Genomic DNA, 15,785 nt, shown 5'->3' with positions numbered 1-15,785 from the left:
TTAGGGCAACATATGCAAAAGAAACAATTCATGAACCGAATGCTGGATAATACAAAACTTCACCCCAAGTCACAAGAATCTTGGTTAAATGCATCATTCTCTTGCTCACCACACCAACCCAGTTTGGACCCAGACATATGCAAATCAGTCGTGACCCTGTTCCTTGTGGGAATAGTCCAGCCTTGACTGTCAAGTGAGCGACTCTCTGGACCGGAAACAAGCAGCCTGGGACCGGTCTCACGACATCACCCTTCATCAGCCAGGCTAGCTTAAATCCAGTGGTGTAGTGAGCACGGGACCCATATCTGGGCATACCCTTTCCACTTAGGGCGACATATGCAAAAGAAACAATTGATAGACGGAATACTGGACAATGCAAACATTGTGACATGGTCTCTGGCTCAAAAGACGAAGCTGTGGCCACAATCTATGTTCTAACTATAATGCCGGTTTACAGGAGCAGGACAGAGGAGAATCAGTAGCAGAATGTGGAATTTCCACAAACATCGTGGAGTTTGGATAGGAATCCCCAAAAAAACAGAAGTGCATAGGTTGTGGTTGGCTGATGTTGGAGTGCTGAATAATAGTTGATAACTGTTATTATCATTGCACATTCTGATTGGAGAACAGATAGGTTTGTATTTATTAACAGCAGAAGCTGACTTCCAGTGAGAATATTAAACAGATCTGCAGAGCTGACAAATATTTATAAACGTTTGACTTGTAGATTTTTGTAACTTGTAAGGGTTTTCAAATTGATTGTCATGGAAACTGATGTTGTAAAAAAGGTCTATGGGGCAAACTTAAATGGAGAGTGCAAACTAATATTGCCACTGACACAAGTAAATGGGTTGACACACTATGCTGGTCAATTTTCAAGTGGAAGAGAGAGAATAGTAATATATAAAATTATTCTATCACTTACATTCCTTAGCCTTCTACTTTTTATAAGAGTGTTTTTCAGATCAATGGATCCATTGCAGAGCTACATTGGGGGCTTCACAATGAGCACCCCGATGGTTCTGCGGATCCCAATATAGAAGCGTCAGTGAGTGAAACTTGCAGGTTTAAAATCTGTGGTTGATGCACAAATCTAGCCAAACATGTAAAGATGGTTTACATTAAGTTCAACCAATAGCGACTGTTCACATATTTTGTTTAAAAAATGCTGTGATGTTATTGGCTGAGTGGTGCAAGGCTACAGCTACATATACAGCACGAATAACCTGTGGTTTTTGATTTTATCTCTGGTTGGTGAGGAGGGGCAGAAGGTGAACTCTTTTCAGAAGTGTGCAGATATAGTGTGGTACAAATGAATTCAATCGACTATATTAAACCGACAGCCTCTTTATAGATTCTTTGTTCTGACTATATATACTTTAGACTTAGTTTAGAACTTGATTTTAGAATTTAATTTAGAACTTGATAATTGCAAGACGATATATTTGATGGTTAAGGTATTTTCAGTTTTTCATAAGCGGTTGCATATTGGAAAATATATGTAGCACTGCAGATAAACAGGTATGTGCTAACATCAGTTTTTTTTTGTTTTTTTCTAATGGAATTGTTCAGAATTTTATTAGATGAATAGAACTAATAGAAAATTTATATGCCTTCTTTTTTAATATTGCATACAGATATGAAGTTTAAGCCATTTTCTTTCTTATATATCATGTACCAATGTCTGTAATATTGTTGACATATGATTTGGGAAACTGAGTTAATTGTAGGTAGTAATGTAGAACATCAAAACATGTATTGAATGTCTGTTTGATGAGGATAAGGCAATTGTTTAAAAAGAAGGAACTATGTAGTTGCAACATCCTCTGTGATGAGATCAAGCCAGGGCAAATATCTTATGTGGAATCGACTTGGTCACCTATTAGGTGATGTCTTTAGAAAGGGAGTGGTGTCTCTATGAAGACCTTTGTTTAGGGTGAAGCTGTATGTAGAAGACGCTCTGCCTAATAATATGTAGATGAAGCTAGGACAACTAATAGGTGATGTATCTGCTAGGAGATTAGCCACTCTGTAAATAGTTTTTTTCAGAGTGAAAGCTGTATGTAGAAGAGGCTTGGCAAAGCAATAGTTGGTTTTGTAATGGGGGACTGGACTTGCTGTGAAGAGGTTAGTATTAGGTGAAAGATGAATGTACAATAGGTTTGGCAAATTAATAAGTAGTTGCCTGTGATGGTAGACTGTCATCTTCTTGTGCAGTTCTGTTCATGGCAAAACCTGTATGTAGAAGAAGCTTGGCCAAGTAATAAGTGATGCCTTTAGTGGCTGGGGCTGCTCTCTCCATAAGAAACTAAGGGCCAGATGTAGGTCGACATTTACCGACCGGTAACAGCCGATTCGGCCGTTACCGACCGGTAAATGGCTATTCTAGATGTAGGTGGCCTATTTTACCGATTCGGTAAATTTACCGAATTGGTAAATTTACCGAATCGGTAAAATACCGAATCGGTATTTTTACCGATTCTGTAATTTTGAGATGTAGGTGGGAGTCCCACAGGCCTTACCGAATCGGTATTTTACCACCCAATTCAATTGGGTGGTAAAATACTGATTCCAGATGTGCATGCACATGTGTGCATGCACACCTTTGGCATGTGACAGACAGACATGCCGTTAGGGCATGTCTGTGTGCCACATGCCACACATGCCTGAAATCGGGGTGCTAGAGGGTGTCAAAGTGACACCCCCTGCACCCTAGCAACATTCGGTATTTACCGAATCAGTAAATACCGATTCGGTAATGCCCATTGATTCCTATGGGCTTCAATGCCCATAGGAATCAATGGGCATTACCGAATCGGTATTTACCGATTCGGTAAATACAGATTCTTACAGAATCGGTAATTCAATTACCGATTCTATCTACATCTCCCCCCTTCTATTTTACCGACTCATAAATACCGATTCGGCAAAATTCGGTATTTATGAATCGGTAAAATATAATTACCTACATCTGGCCCTAAGTGTTAGACCCATCAGCTTAAGTGTGGTCTTCCCTTAAATGTTTCACCTACTTACCTCAATTATGTGCTGAAATCTGTTTTTGTAGGGTTAACGAATGCTGACCAGTGCTAAGGTGGTTGTGCTCAAGCCTCTAAACATGGTTACATTTTTTCCACCTGATTGGCATATTTAATTTATTTCTAATTTCCTTGTAGAGTGGTATACCATATACCCTGGGCCTGTAAATTATATGCTACTACGCTTCTTTTGTATATACACACTAGTGGGCCTGCAGCACATATTGTGAACCCATGTAAGCAGCTCCTTATAACATGTCGTAGGTCTACTGTGCAGCCTGAATTTAGTATTAAACTTCCAACTGAACCTGGCAATATAACCCTCTTGCCAAGCCTTAACCCCCCACTTTTTACTCCATATACGTCACCCCTAAGGGAGGCCACAAATATTCAATAGAGCAGGGTGCATTGCAATTAAAAATTTGGATGTTTATGTTTATGTTTTATATGCCTAGTAGTGAAAAACTACATTTGTTTTTCACTACCTGGAGGAATACCTGTCACATAGGATAACATGGGGTTCCCTCATCACATTTAATAAGTGCTAACATTTGAGTGGGACCAGGTAAGCACTTCTTGTTTGGTATCTATGAAACTGTAATGAAAAATCCTCTTTACCTTCCAGACAGTCAACCTGTAGAAGAATTAGGTATGTCTGAATGGGAAATCAGCTGGTAGGATGTGGGGTGGAGCTGGGCACAACCCCACTTGCAACTGAATAGGCGTGGAAGTAACTGCAGTGGTGTGGAACTAACAAGCTCTTTGCATTAGGACAGTGCATACTCTGTCCTAATGCAAAGAGCTTGTTAGTTCCACGCCACTGCAGCCAGCTTGGGGCCAGGGCAGGGAAGTCAGGAAATTACAAGCACTTCAGAGAGAAACCTCTAGAAACTTCTCCCAGCTTCAAAGGAAGCACCAGATATAAAAGTAGGGTCTTCAAACCCACTCTTCAGTTCATTTTCTCGACCTGCCGAAGGACTCTAAGAGGCCTACCTGCTGCTGTGACCAACTGTGTACACTGCAAGACAACTTTGCAGTCTGGCTCCTGCTCTGAATCCTCAGAGGCTAGCCCTGCTGTTTGAGCCCTGCATCTTCACCTGAACCCAGGACCGCCAGAGTGACTCCATTGGTTAGTTTGCTGGCTTCCTGTTCAGAGCAACAATGACATAACAAGCTCCCACCATCTTGAACCCGCACCTGAACCCAGCTTGATTGAGTCCTGAAACCCCCCTAGTGGTGTCCCACCAGTCCTGGGCCATTTGTTGTGGGGCTAAAAGGTGCCTAGATATCCAAAATCCCAAACTTGTGACTTAGAAAATGTTTGCCTAAAACTGCTCTGAGAAGCAAGGAAAGACTGTGACTAACCTGTTCGTCATACCAAGGTGCATTGGCTTGCCTGACTTCGCGTCTACTCCTGCTGCGTGCTTCTCCACAACAGCAAATCCTTTTCAGTGCTCTTTAGCAAAATGGGTATACGACCTCCTGGAACTGTCTTCGGCTCCTGCCTTGTCCTGCTGAACCTTTTCGACTTCCCAAAAAGTAACTAAGTCTGAGCATAGAATTCCTCACCATGAATGTGTCCAGACAGTCCCCAAAGACGACGCACCCTCCTCATACACCGCCTGCAGCCTAAGCCCACTGAACATTATCTTCTCAGAACATTATTCTTTAAAGTCCGTAGGTAAGGTGTGACTAAGCCCAATCCTCATCTCATATATGAACCTCTCTCCATGTGGTTGGTCATATTTTACAACTTTGACCCGGTCTCAATCGATTAGGTGTCTACAGTTGGAGCTTTGATCTTTTAGGTGCCAGTTTTACTAGTAGCTTTCAAAATTCATACCTCTGGTTCTACTGATTGGATTTTTGTTGTTTTGGTGTCAAATAATCTTTTAACATTTACTCTACTTTTCTAAATAGGTGTGGAATTTTTCTTGTGCTGTATTTAGAATGTATTATTGTTTGAACGCTGCATACATACTTTACACATTGGCCCTAAGGTAAGCATGACTACATTCTACAACAATTTACCCAGGATTAAACACACATTAATTTTACTGACTTTTTGTTGCTCACCCTGCTAAGGATTTTAGCAGTTGCTTGACTAGGGATAACATCCCAGGCAACCAACAACCCAATTTCTCACACTAGGTTTTTGTGGAAAGCTTTATGTAGAAGTACCTTGTCTAAGTCATATGTGATGTCAATGGTGGGGGACTACCCTCTCTGAGAAAAGCTGACTTTATGGCAAAAACAAATACATAATGTCTATCATGATGGACTGGCCTCTTAGTGAATATCTCTATTCAGGATGAAAACAGTATGCAGATCGGGAGCAAGTGGAGTTGTCGGAGGTGTTGTGTCATGTGGCTGCGTGGGGGATGTCGAGGACCAGTCTGGCAGTGGTGTTTTGAACGTTCTGTAGTTACCTGAGCTGTTTCTGGTTGACGCTGGCATAGAGTGTATTGCTGTAGTCCAGTCTACTGGTGATGAGTACATGTGTGATCATCTTTCTGGATTCTGTGGGCAGCCATCTGAGTGTCCTTTGAAGTAGGCGTAGCGTGTGGAAGCAGAATGAGGATACTGCGTTGACTTGGCGGTACATTGAGAGTGAGGAGTCTGGTGTGATTCCAAGTTGTGTGCGCGGTCTGAAGGGATGGGAGGGGTTCCTAGTGTGGAGAGCCACCAGGAGTCATCCCAGGCTGAGGCGGTGGGTCTCAGAATGAGTACTTCGGTTTTATCCGAGCTGAGCTTGAGGCAGCTGTCTTGCATCCAGGTATACACTGCCATCATTCCGTTGTGAAAGTTGATTTTCTCTCTCTTTCTCTCTCTCTCTCTCTGTTGGCCAGAGGCTTCTAGCACACTGACCGGCCCGCTTCCCCTTACAGGCAGCCCCACGGTTCTAACAGACTGCCAGACGCCTCATCCCCACACTCTCAGAAAGTGGCTACTAGCACGCTGTCAGTCCCTGCTTCCCATCTCTCTCAGACCCTGTTTTCTAACACTGTCAGGCCTTCCTTCTCCTTGTTGTCAGCCCCCAGCTTTTAACACAATGTCAGGCCCTGCTTCCTCCAACGTTCAATATTTAGGTGTCAGGGCCTGCTTCCACTCTCTGTCAGCCCCTGCTTTCTAGCACTCTGATTGGTCCGCGTCCCTGCACTGCCAACCTTCAGCTTCCAACACGCTTACGCTCTGCTAACCCTCAATACACTCTGCTAACTCTCAATAGCTTCTTACAGCTACTTACATTGTCAAGCACTTCTACCACTCAGTGTCAACCCCTGCTTTCTAACACGCTGTTATGCCCTGCTACACCTAAATGTCAGGCCCTAGCTATTAACACACTGTCAAGCCCTGCTTCACCTAACAGTCAGCGCTTAGGTTCTAATAGTGTCAGGGCCTGATTCCATTCTCTATTAGCCCCTAGATTATAATGCACTGTCAGACCCTGATTCCACTCTCTGCCAGCTCCTGCTTTACAACACACTTTAAGACTCTGCTACACCTCACTGTCAGCCTTCAGCATCTAACACTGTGAAACTCTGCTTCCACTCTTTGTCTATCCCTGCTCACTAACACGTCACAGGGCCCTGCTTCATCTCAATGTCCACACTCATCGTCTAACAATGTCCAGGTCCTGCTTCTCCTCACTGTCAGCACCTGGGTTCTAATACACTGTCAGGCCCAGTATCAATTTTCTGTCAGCTCCTAGATTCTAACACACTGCCAGACCATTCTTTACTCTGTGTGAGCCCCTAAATTCTAACACAGTGCCAGGCCCTGTTTCCAGTCACAGTCAGCCCTCGCTTCTATCGCTGTCATGCCCTACTTCCCATCACTGTCAGCTCTCAGCTTCCAATACTATCAGGCCTTGCTACCACTTTCTGTCAGCACTCAACTACTACCAATTTCAGTCCCTGCTTTATATCGGTATCAACCTTCAGCTTCTAACACTATCCAGGTTCTGATGCTACAGTCGGCCCCTGGTACTCGTACACTGTTATGCCATGCTCCCCTTCACTGTCACTCCTTAACTGCTAACACTGTCAAGCCCTCCCTGCTTCCACTTCTATCACTATTCATCTTCTAACACTGTAAGGCTATGCTTTCCCTCTCTGTCACCATTCAACACTGTCAGGCCCTGATTCCCCTCTTTGTCTATCACTTTGATGCCCTGCTACAACTCTATCATCACTCAGCTTCTAACACTGTCAGACCCTGCTTCCCCTGTCTGTCACATTTCAACACGTTAGGCCCTGTTACCCCTGTTTGTCAGGAGTAAGGTTCTAACATTGTCAGGCCCTACACCCCCTCTCTGTCAGCACTAAGTTTCTAACAATGCCAGACCCTGCTTCCCCTCTCTGTCAGCGCTCAGCTTCTAACAGTGTCAGGCCCTACTTCCTCTCTCCGTCAGCAATCAGCTACTAACAATGCCAGGCCATGCTTCCCCTCTCTGTTAGCACTCAGTTTCTAACAATACCAGGCTCTGCTTCCCCTCTCTGTCAGCACTCAGTTTCTAACAATGCCAGGCCCTGCTTCCCCTCTCCGTCAGCATTCAGCTTCTACAAATGCCAGGCCCTGCTACCCCTCTCTGTCAGCACTCAGTTTCTAACAATGTCATACTCTGCTTCCCCTCTCTATCAGCACTCAGCTTCTAACACTGTCATGCCCTGCCTTCCCTCTCTGTCAGCAATCAGCTACTAACAATGCTAGGTCCTGCTTCCCCTCTCTGTCAGCACTCAGCTTCCTCGAATGCCAGGCCCTGCTACCCCTCCCTGTCAGCACTCAGCTTCATACGCTGCCAGACCCTGCTTCCACTCTTTGTCAACACGCAGCTTCTAAAAATGCCAGGCCCTGCTTCCCCTCTCTGTCAGCACACAGCTTCTTCCAATGCCAGGCCCTACTTCCCCTCTCTGTCAGCATTAAGCTTCTAACAATGCCCCACTCATGCCAGGCCCTGCTTCTCCTCTCTTTCAGCACTCAGCTTCAAACACTGCCAGGCCCTACTCCACTCTCTGTCAGCACTCAGCTTCTAACAATGCCCCACTCATGCCAGGCCCTGCTTCTCCTCTCTTTCAGCACTCAGCTTCAAACACTGCCAGGCCCTACTCCACTCTCTGTCAGCACTCGGCTTCTAAAAATGCCAGGCCCTGCTTCCCCTCTCTGTCAGCATTGAGCTTCTAACACTGCCAGGCCCTGCTGCCCCACACTGTCAGCACTCAGCCTCTAACACATACCAGGCTCTGCTTCCCCACTCGGTCAGGACTCAGCTTTCAAAATTCCAGGCCATGCTACCCGTCTCTGTCAGCACTCAGCTTCTACCAATGCAAGACCCTACTCCCCCTCTCTGTCAGCATTCAGCTTCTACCAATGCCAGGCCATACTCCCCCTCTCTGTCAGCATTCAGCTTCTACAAATGCCAGGCCCTGCTACCCCTCTCTGTCAGCACTCAGTATCTAACAATCCCAGGCTCTGCTTCCCCTCTCTGTCAGCAATCAGCTTCTAACACTGTCATGCCCTGCCTCCCCTCTCTGTCAGCAATCAGCTACTAACAATGCTAGGTCCTGCTTCCCCTCTCTGTCAGCACTCAGATTCTTCGAATGCCAGGCCCTGCTTCCCCTCCCTGTCAGCACTCAGCTTCATACACTGCCACACCCTGCTTCTACTCTTTGTCAACACTCGGCTTCTAAAAATGCCAGGCCCTGCTTCCCCTCTCTGTCAGCACTCAGCTTCTTCCAATGCCAGGCCCTACTTCCCCTCTCTGTCAGCATTAAGCTTCTAACAATGCCCCACTCATGCCGGGCCCTGCTTCTCCTCTCTGTCAGCACTCATCTTCTAACACTGCCAGGCCCTGCATCCCCACTCTGTCAGCACTCAGCTTCTAACAATGCCAGGCCCTGCTTCCCCTCTCTGTCAGCATTCAGCTTCGAACAATGCCAGACCCTGCTACCCCTATCTGTCAGCACTCAGCTCCTAACACTGCCAGGCCCTGCTTTCCCACTCTGTCAGCACTCAGCCTCTAACACATACCAGGCCCTGCTTCCCCTCTCCGCACGCACTCAGCTACCAAAATACCAGGCCTTGCTTCTCATCTCTGTCAGCACTCAGCTCCTAACACTGCCAGGCCCTGCTGTCCCACTCTGTTAGCACTCAGCTTCCAAAATACCAGGCCCTGCTTCTCATCTCTGTCAGAACTCAGCTTCTAACACTGTCAGGCCATGCTTCCCCACTCTGTCTAGTAAAATATGAATTGGCCAGCAAGGGATTTCATTCATATGAGTTTTCAGCACTAGTTCAGGACTTGTTGAAAAGCAAACAAAGTACCTAAAATTGAGTTCAATCAGCGGCTGTTCGAAAACATTTAAAAGTTTCTAACAATGAGAAAACCACACTAACATCATAACTAGAGTTAATGAATAATAAAACATGAAACCAGGATAGTTTTTTTGTCTGAGGAGTTATTATTTTTGAATTCAAGACAAAGAATAGTTCTGTACACAAAATCAACAGTAACATAAATCAGGGTACATACAAAGATATATAATGGATATTTAAGGTATTGGTTACTTTTCCTATAGTATATCCAAGAAAAACTGTCCAGACTGCTAAAAAGGTAACAACTTGATTTCTACTATCAATCAGGAGAAAATCAATAGTCGGTGTAAATCATACAGTGCAGAATTGGACTAAGTAGGTCGACGTTTCGGTCTTATCTTGATCATTTACAAGACCATCATCAGGACGGAATATTGATATATACAAGGTTGACCCTCTGTAAGAAAAACAACATAACATTACAATGTATTCTGATACTTTTAAATATTTTTTGAATTCCTGGTTCGCTAACTTAAAAACTTTTCTAGTTACATCTTTATTCAGCAAATTTAAAGACAATCTAAAACAGTCGGTGTGGCGACTGAAGCAATACAACATCATTCAGCAATCATAGGATTAAATTGTTCCTAAGTCTCATTTGAGCATATGTTAGTTTACTCACTTTTTAGTTCCAAATCACGACACTTATAGGCTTAAGTGACGGCCTCAGCTAATTTCTTTAAAAAGCAGGCAATGTGCAGACTCAGTTTTGAGTATCACGCACTATTGGGGGAAAGAAGATACTTTTAGTTTGTATCTTTCTCTAATGCGCTAGTACATTTATATTTATGTTTATCAGGGGTTTACCTTGTGTATACAGCAGTGTTGCGAAAGACCGATTCTGGTGGTTTGTTCAAATCGCGGTAATTGCCAAGTGTTCACAGTTATCTAGGTGGAAATCAATGTAGTCATGTTTTACGAGATAGCATTGATAGGTTTACACAGTTCAAGGTACTTTCCAAAGGTGTAGGACAACCTGATAAAGGTATCTTATATTGTGTGTCTTTTTACTTTGACACCAAGCTTCTTATTGACAAAAAGATTTATACTAGTTGTAATGCATATTTTAGTTATTATAATGCATATATACATACTGAACTAGTGCTGAAAACTCATATGAATGAAATCCCTTGCTGGCCAATTCATATTTTACTAAACTCTGCCCGAGCCCGCAAGGGTATATTGGGTTACTCACCTTCCTAAAGATCCCCACTCTGTCAGCACTCAGCTTCTAACAATGCCAGGCCCTGCTTCCCCTCTCTTGTCAGCATTCAGCTTCTAACAATGCCAGGTCCTGCTTCCCCTATCTGTCAGCACTCAGCTTCTAGCACTGCTAGGCCCTGCTTTCCCACTCTGTCAGCACTCAGCCTCTAACACATACCAGGCCCTGCTCGACCTCTCGGTCAGCACTCAGCTTCCAAAATACTAGGCCCTGCTTCCCATCTCTGTCAGCACTCAGCTTCTAACACTGTCAGACCCTGCTTTCCGTCTCTGTCAGCACTCAGCTACTACCAATGCTAGGCCTTGCTTCCCGTTTCTGTCAGCACTCTGCTTCTACTAATGCCAGGCTCTTCTTCCCCTCTCTGTCAGCACTCAGCTCCTACCAATGCCAGGCCCTGCTTCCCTTCTCTGTCAGCACTCAGCTGCTAACAATGCCAGACCCAGCTACTTCTCTCTGCCAGCACTCAGCCTCTAACACATACCAAGCCCTGCTTCCCCTCTCAGTCAGCACTCAGCTTCCAAAATACCAGGCCCTGTCTCTGTCAGCACTCAGCTACTACCAATACCAGGCTTTGCTTCCCTTGTCTGTCAGCACTCAGATTCTAACAATGCCAGGTCCTGCTTCCCCACTCTGTCAGCACTCAGCCTTAAACACATACCAGACCTTCCTTCCACTCTCTGTCAGCACTCAGTGTCTACCAATGGCAGGCCTTGCTTCCGTTTTAGCACTCAGTTTCTACCAATGCCAGGCTTTGCTTCCCGTCTCTGTCAGCACTCAGCTTCTACCAATGCCAGGCCCTGCTTCCCCTCTCTGACAGCATCTCAACTTCTACCAATGCCAGTCCCTGCTTCCCCTCTCTGTCAGCTCTCAACTGCTAACAATGCTTACCCCTGCTACCCTTCTCTGTCAGCACTCAGCTTCTACCAATGCCAGGCCCTGCTTCCCCTCTCTGTCAGCACTCAGCTGCTAACAATGCCAGACCCTGCTTCCCCTCTCTGTCAGCTCTCAACTGCTAACAATGCTTACCCCTGCTTCCCCTCTCTGTCAGCACTCAGCTTCTGTCAGCACTCAGCTGATATCAATGCCAGGCCTTGCTTCCCGTCTCTGTCAGCACTCAGCTTCTACCAATGCCAGACCCTGCTTCCCCACTCTGTCAGCACTCAGCTGCTTACAATGCTTGGCCCTGCTACCGCTATCTGTCAGCACTAAGCTTCTACCCATGCCAGGCATTGCTTCCCCTCTCTGTTAGCACTAAGCTTCTACCAATGCCAGGCCTTGCTACCCGTCTCTGTCAGCATCTCAACTTCTACCAATGCCAGGCCTTGCTTCCCCTCTCTGTTAGTACTAAGCTTCTACCAATGCCAGGCCTTGCTTACCCTCTCTGTTAGTACTAAGCTTCTACCAATGCCAGGCCTTGCTTCCCCTCTCTGTTAGCACTAAGCTTCTACCAATGCCAGGCCCTGCTTCCCGTCTTTGTCAGCACTCAGCTTCTACCAATGCCAGACCTTGCTACCCGTCTCTGTCAGCATCTCAACTTCTACCAATGCCAGGCCTTGCTTCCCCTCTCTGTTAGTACTAAGCTTCTACCAATGCCAGGCCTTGCTACCCGTCTCTGTCAGCATCTCAACTTCTACCAATGCCAGGCCTTGCTTCCCCTCTCTGTTAGTACTAAGCTTCTACCAATGCCAGGCCTTGCTTCCCCTCTCTGTTAGTACTAAGCTTCTACCAATGCCAGGCCTTGCTTCCCCTCTCTGTTAGCACTAAGCTTCTACCAATGCCAGGCCCTGCTTCCCGTCTTTGTCAGCACTCAGCTTCTACCAATGCCAGACCTTGCTACCCGTCTCTGTCAGCATCTCAACTTCTACCAATGCCAGGCCTTGCTTCCCCTCTCTGTTAGTACTAAGCTTCTACCAATGCCAGGCCTTGCTACCCGTCTCTGTCAGCATCTCAACTTCTACCAATGCCAGGCCTTGCTTCCCCTCTCTGTTAGTACTAAGCTTCTACCAATGCCAGGCCTTGCTTCCCCTCTCTGTTAGTACTAAGCTTCTACCAATGCCAGGCCTTGCTTCCCCTCTCTGTTAGCACTAAGCTTCTACCAATGCCAGGCCCTGCTTCCCGTCTTTGTCAGCACTCAGCTTCTACCAATGCCAGACCTTGCTACCCGTCTCTGTCAGCATCTCAACTTCTACCAATGCCAGGCCTTGCTTCCCCTCTCTGTTAGTACTAAACTTCTACCAATGCCAGGCCTTGCTACCCGTCTCTGTCAGCATCTCAACTTCTACCAATGCCAGGCCTTGCTTCCCCTCTCTGTTAGTACTAAGCTTCTACCAATGCCAGGCCTTGCTTCCCCTCTCTGTTAGTACTAAGCTTCTACCAATGCCAGGCCTTGCTTCCCCTCTCTGTTAGCACTAAGCTTCTACCAATGCCAGGCCCTGCTTCCCGTCTTTGTCAGCAATCAGCTTCTACCAATGCCAGACCTTGCTACCCGTCTCTGTCAGCATCTCAACTTCTACCAATGCCAGGCCTTGCTTCCCCTCTCTGTTAGTACTAAGCTTCTACCAATGCCAGGCCTTGCTTCCCCTCTCTGTTAGTACTAAGCTTCCACCAATGCCAGGCCTTGCTTCCCCTCTCTGTTAGTACTAAGCTTCTACCAATGCCAGGCCTTGCTTCCCCTCTCTGTTAGTACTAAGCTTCCACCAATGCCAGGCCTTGCTTCCCCTCTCTGTTAGCACTAAGCTTCTACCAATGCCAGGCCTTGCTTCCCCTCTCTGTTAGCACTAAGCTTCTACCAATGCCAGGCCTTGCTTCCCGTCTCTGTTAGTACTAAGCTTCTACCAATGCCAAGCTTCTACCAATGCCAGGCCTTGCTTCCCCTCTCTGTTAGCACTAAGCTTCTACCAATGCCAGGCCTTGCTTCCCCTCTCTGTTAGCACTAAGCTTCTACCAATGCCAGGCCTTGCTTCCCCTCTCTGTTAGTACTAAGCTTCTACCAATGCCAGGCCTTGCTTCCCCTCTCTGTTAGCACTAAGCTTCTACCAATGCCAGGCCTTGCTTCCCCTCTCTGTTAGCACTAAGCTTCTACCAATGCCAGGCCTTGCTTCCCCTCTCTGTTAGCACTAAGCTTCTACCAATGCCAGGCCTTGCTTCCCCTCTCTGTTAGCACTAAGCTTCTACCAATGCCAGGCCCTGCTTCCCGTCTTTGTCAGCACTCAGCTTCTACCAATGCCAGACCTTGCTTCCCCTCTCTGTTAGTACTAAGCTTCTACCAATGCCAGGCCCTGCTTCCCGTCTTTGTCAGCACTCAGCTTCTACCAATGCCAGACCTTGCTACCCGTCTCTGTCAGCATCTCAACTTCTACCAATGCCAGGCCTTGCTTCCCGTCTCTGTTAGTACTAAGCTTCTACCAATGCCAGGCCTTGCTTCCCCTCTCTGTTAGCACTAAGCTTCTACCAATGCCAGGCCTTGCTTCCCCTCTCTGTTAGCACTAAGCTTCTACCAATGCCAGGCCTTGCTTCCCCTCTCTGTTAGCACTAAGCTTCTACCAATGCCAGGCCTTGCTTCCCCTCTCTGTTAGCACTAAGCTTCTACCAATGCCAGGCCCTGCTTCCCGTCTTTGTCAGCACTCAGCTTCTACCAATGCCAGACCTTGCTTCCCCTCTCTGTTAGTACTAAGCTTCTACCAATGCCAGGCCCTGCTTCCCGTCTTTGTCAGCACTCAGCTTCTACCAATGCCAGACCTTGCTACCCGTCTCTGTCAGCATCTCAACTTCTACCAATGCCAGGCCTTGCTTCCCCTCTCTGTTAGCACTAAGCTTCTACCAATGCCAGGCCTTGCTTCCCCTCTCTGTTAGCACTAAGCTTCTACCAATGCCAGGCCTTGCTTCCCGTCTCTGTTAGTACTAAGCTTCTACCAATGCCAGGCCTTGCTTCCCCTCTCTGTTAGCACTAAGCTTCTACCAATGCCAGGCCTTGCTTCCCCTCTCTGTTAGCACTAAGCTTCTACCAATGCCAGGCCTTGCTTCCCCTCTCTGTTAGCACTAAGCTTCTACCAATGCCAGGCCCTGCTTCCCGTCTTTGTCAGCACTCAGCTTCTACCAATGCCAGACCTTGCTTCCCCTCTCTGTTAGTACTAAGCTTCTACCAATGCCAGGCCCTGCTTCCCGTCTTTGTCAGCACTCAGCTTCTACCAATGCCAGACCTTGCTACCCGTCTCTGTCAGCATCTCAACTTCTACCAATGCCAGGCCTTGCTTCCCCTCTCTGTTAGTACTAAGCTTCTACCAATGCCAGGCCTTGCTACCCGTCTCTGTCAGCATCTCAACTTCTACCAATGCCAGGCCTTGCTTCCCCTCTCTGTTAGCACTAAGCTTCTACCAATGCCAGGCCTTGCTTCCCCTCTCTGTTAGCACTAAGCTTCTACCAATGCCAGGCCTTGCTTCCCGTCTCTGTTAGTACTAAGCTTCTACAAATGCCAGGCCTTGCTTCCCCTCTCTGTTAGTACTAAGCTTCTACCAATGCCAGGCCTTGCTTCCCCTCTCTGTTAGCACTAAGCTTCTACCAATGCCAGGCCTTGCTTCCCCTCTCTGTTAGCACTAAGCTTCTACCAATGCCAGGCCCTGCTTCCCGTCTTTGTCAGCACTCAGCTTCTACCAATGCCAGACCTTGCTTCCCCTCTCTGTTAGTACTAAGCTTCTACCAATGCCAGGCCCTGCTTCCCGTCTTTGTCAGCACTCCGCTTCTACCAATGCCAGACCTTGCTACCCGTCTCTGTCAGCATCTCAACTTCTACCAATGCCAGGCCTTGCTTCCCCTCTCTGTTAGCACTAAGCTTCTACCAATGCCAGGCCTTGCTTCCCCTCTCTGTTAGTACTAAGCTTCCACCAATGCCAGGCCTTGCTTCCCCTCTCTGTTAGTACTAAGCTTCTACCAATGCCAGGCCCTGCTATCCTCTGTGTCAGCACTCCGCTTCCACTCATACCAGGCCCCTGGTTTCCAACACAGTCGGGCCCTGGTGTCCAATACACTGGCACGCCATGCTATCTATTCCAAGTGAGTGGGCGATAAAGAAAGACAAAAACCATGCACGGCGATGCCTAATAAAATATCAAAGACTGAAATGTTCTGCAGGTACAAAGTAATCTGCATTTTTG

This window comes from Lissotriton vulgaris, chromosome 2_2 (assembly GCF_964263255.1).
Source record: "Lissotriton vulgaris chromosome 2_2, aLisVul1.2, whole genome shotgun sequence".
NCBI classification, from domain to species: domain Eukaryota; kingdom Metazoa; phylum Chordata; class Amphibia; order Caudata; family Salamandridae; genus Lissotriton; species Lissotriton vulgaris.
The sequence above is the reverse complement of the archived record's forward strand: the minus strand, read 5'-3'. Positions refer to the sequence as shown.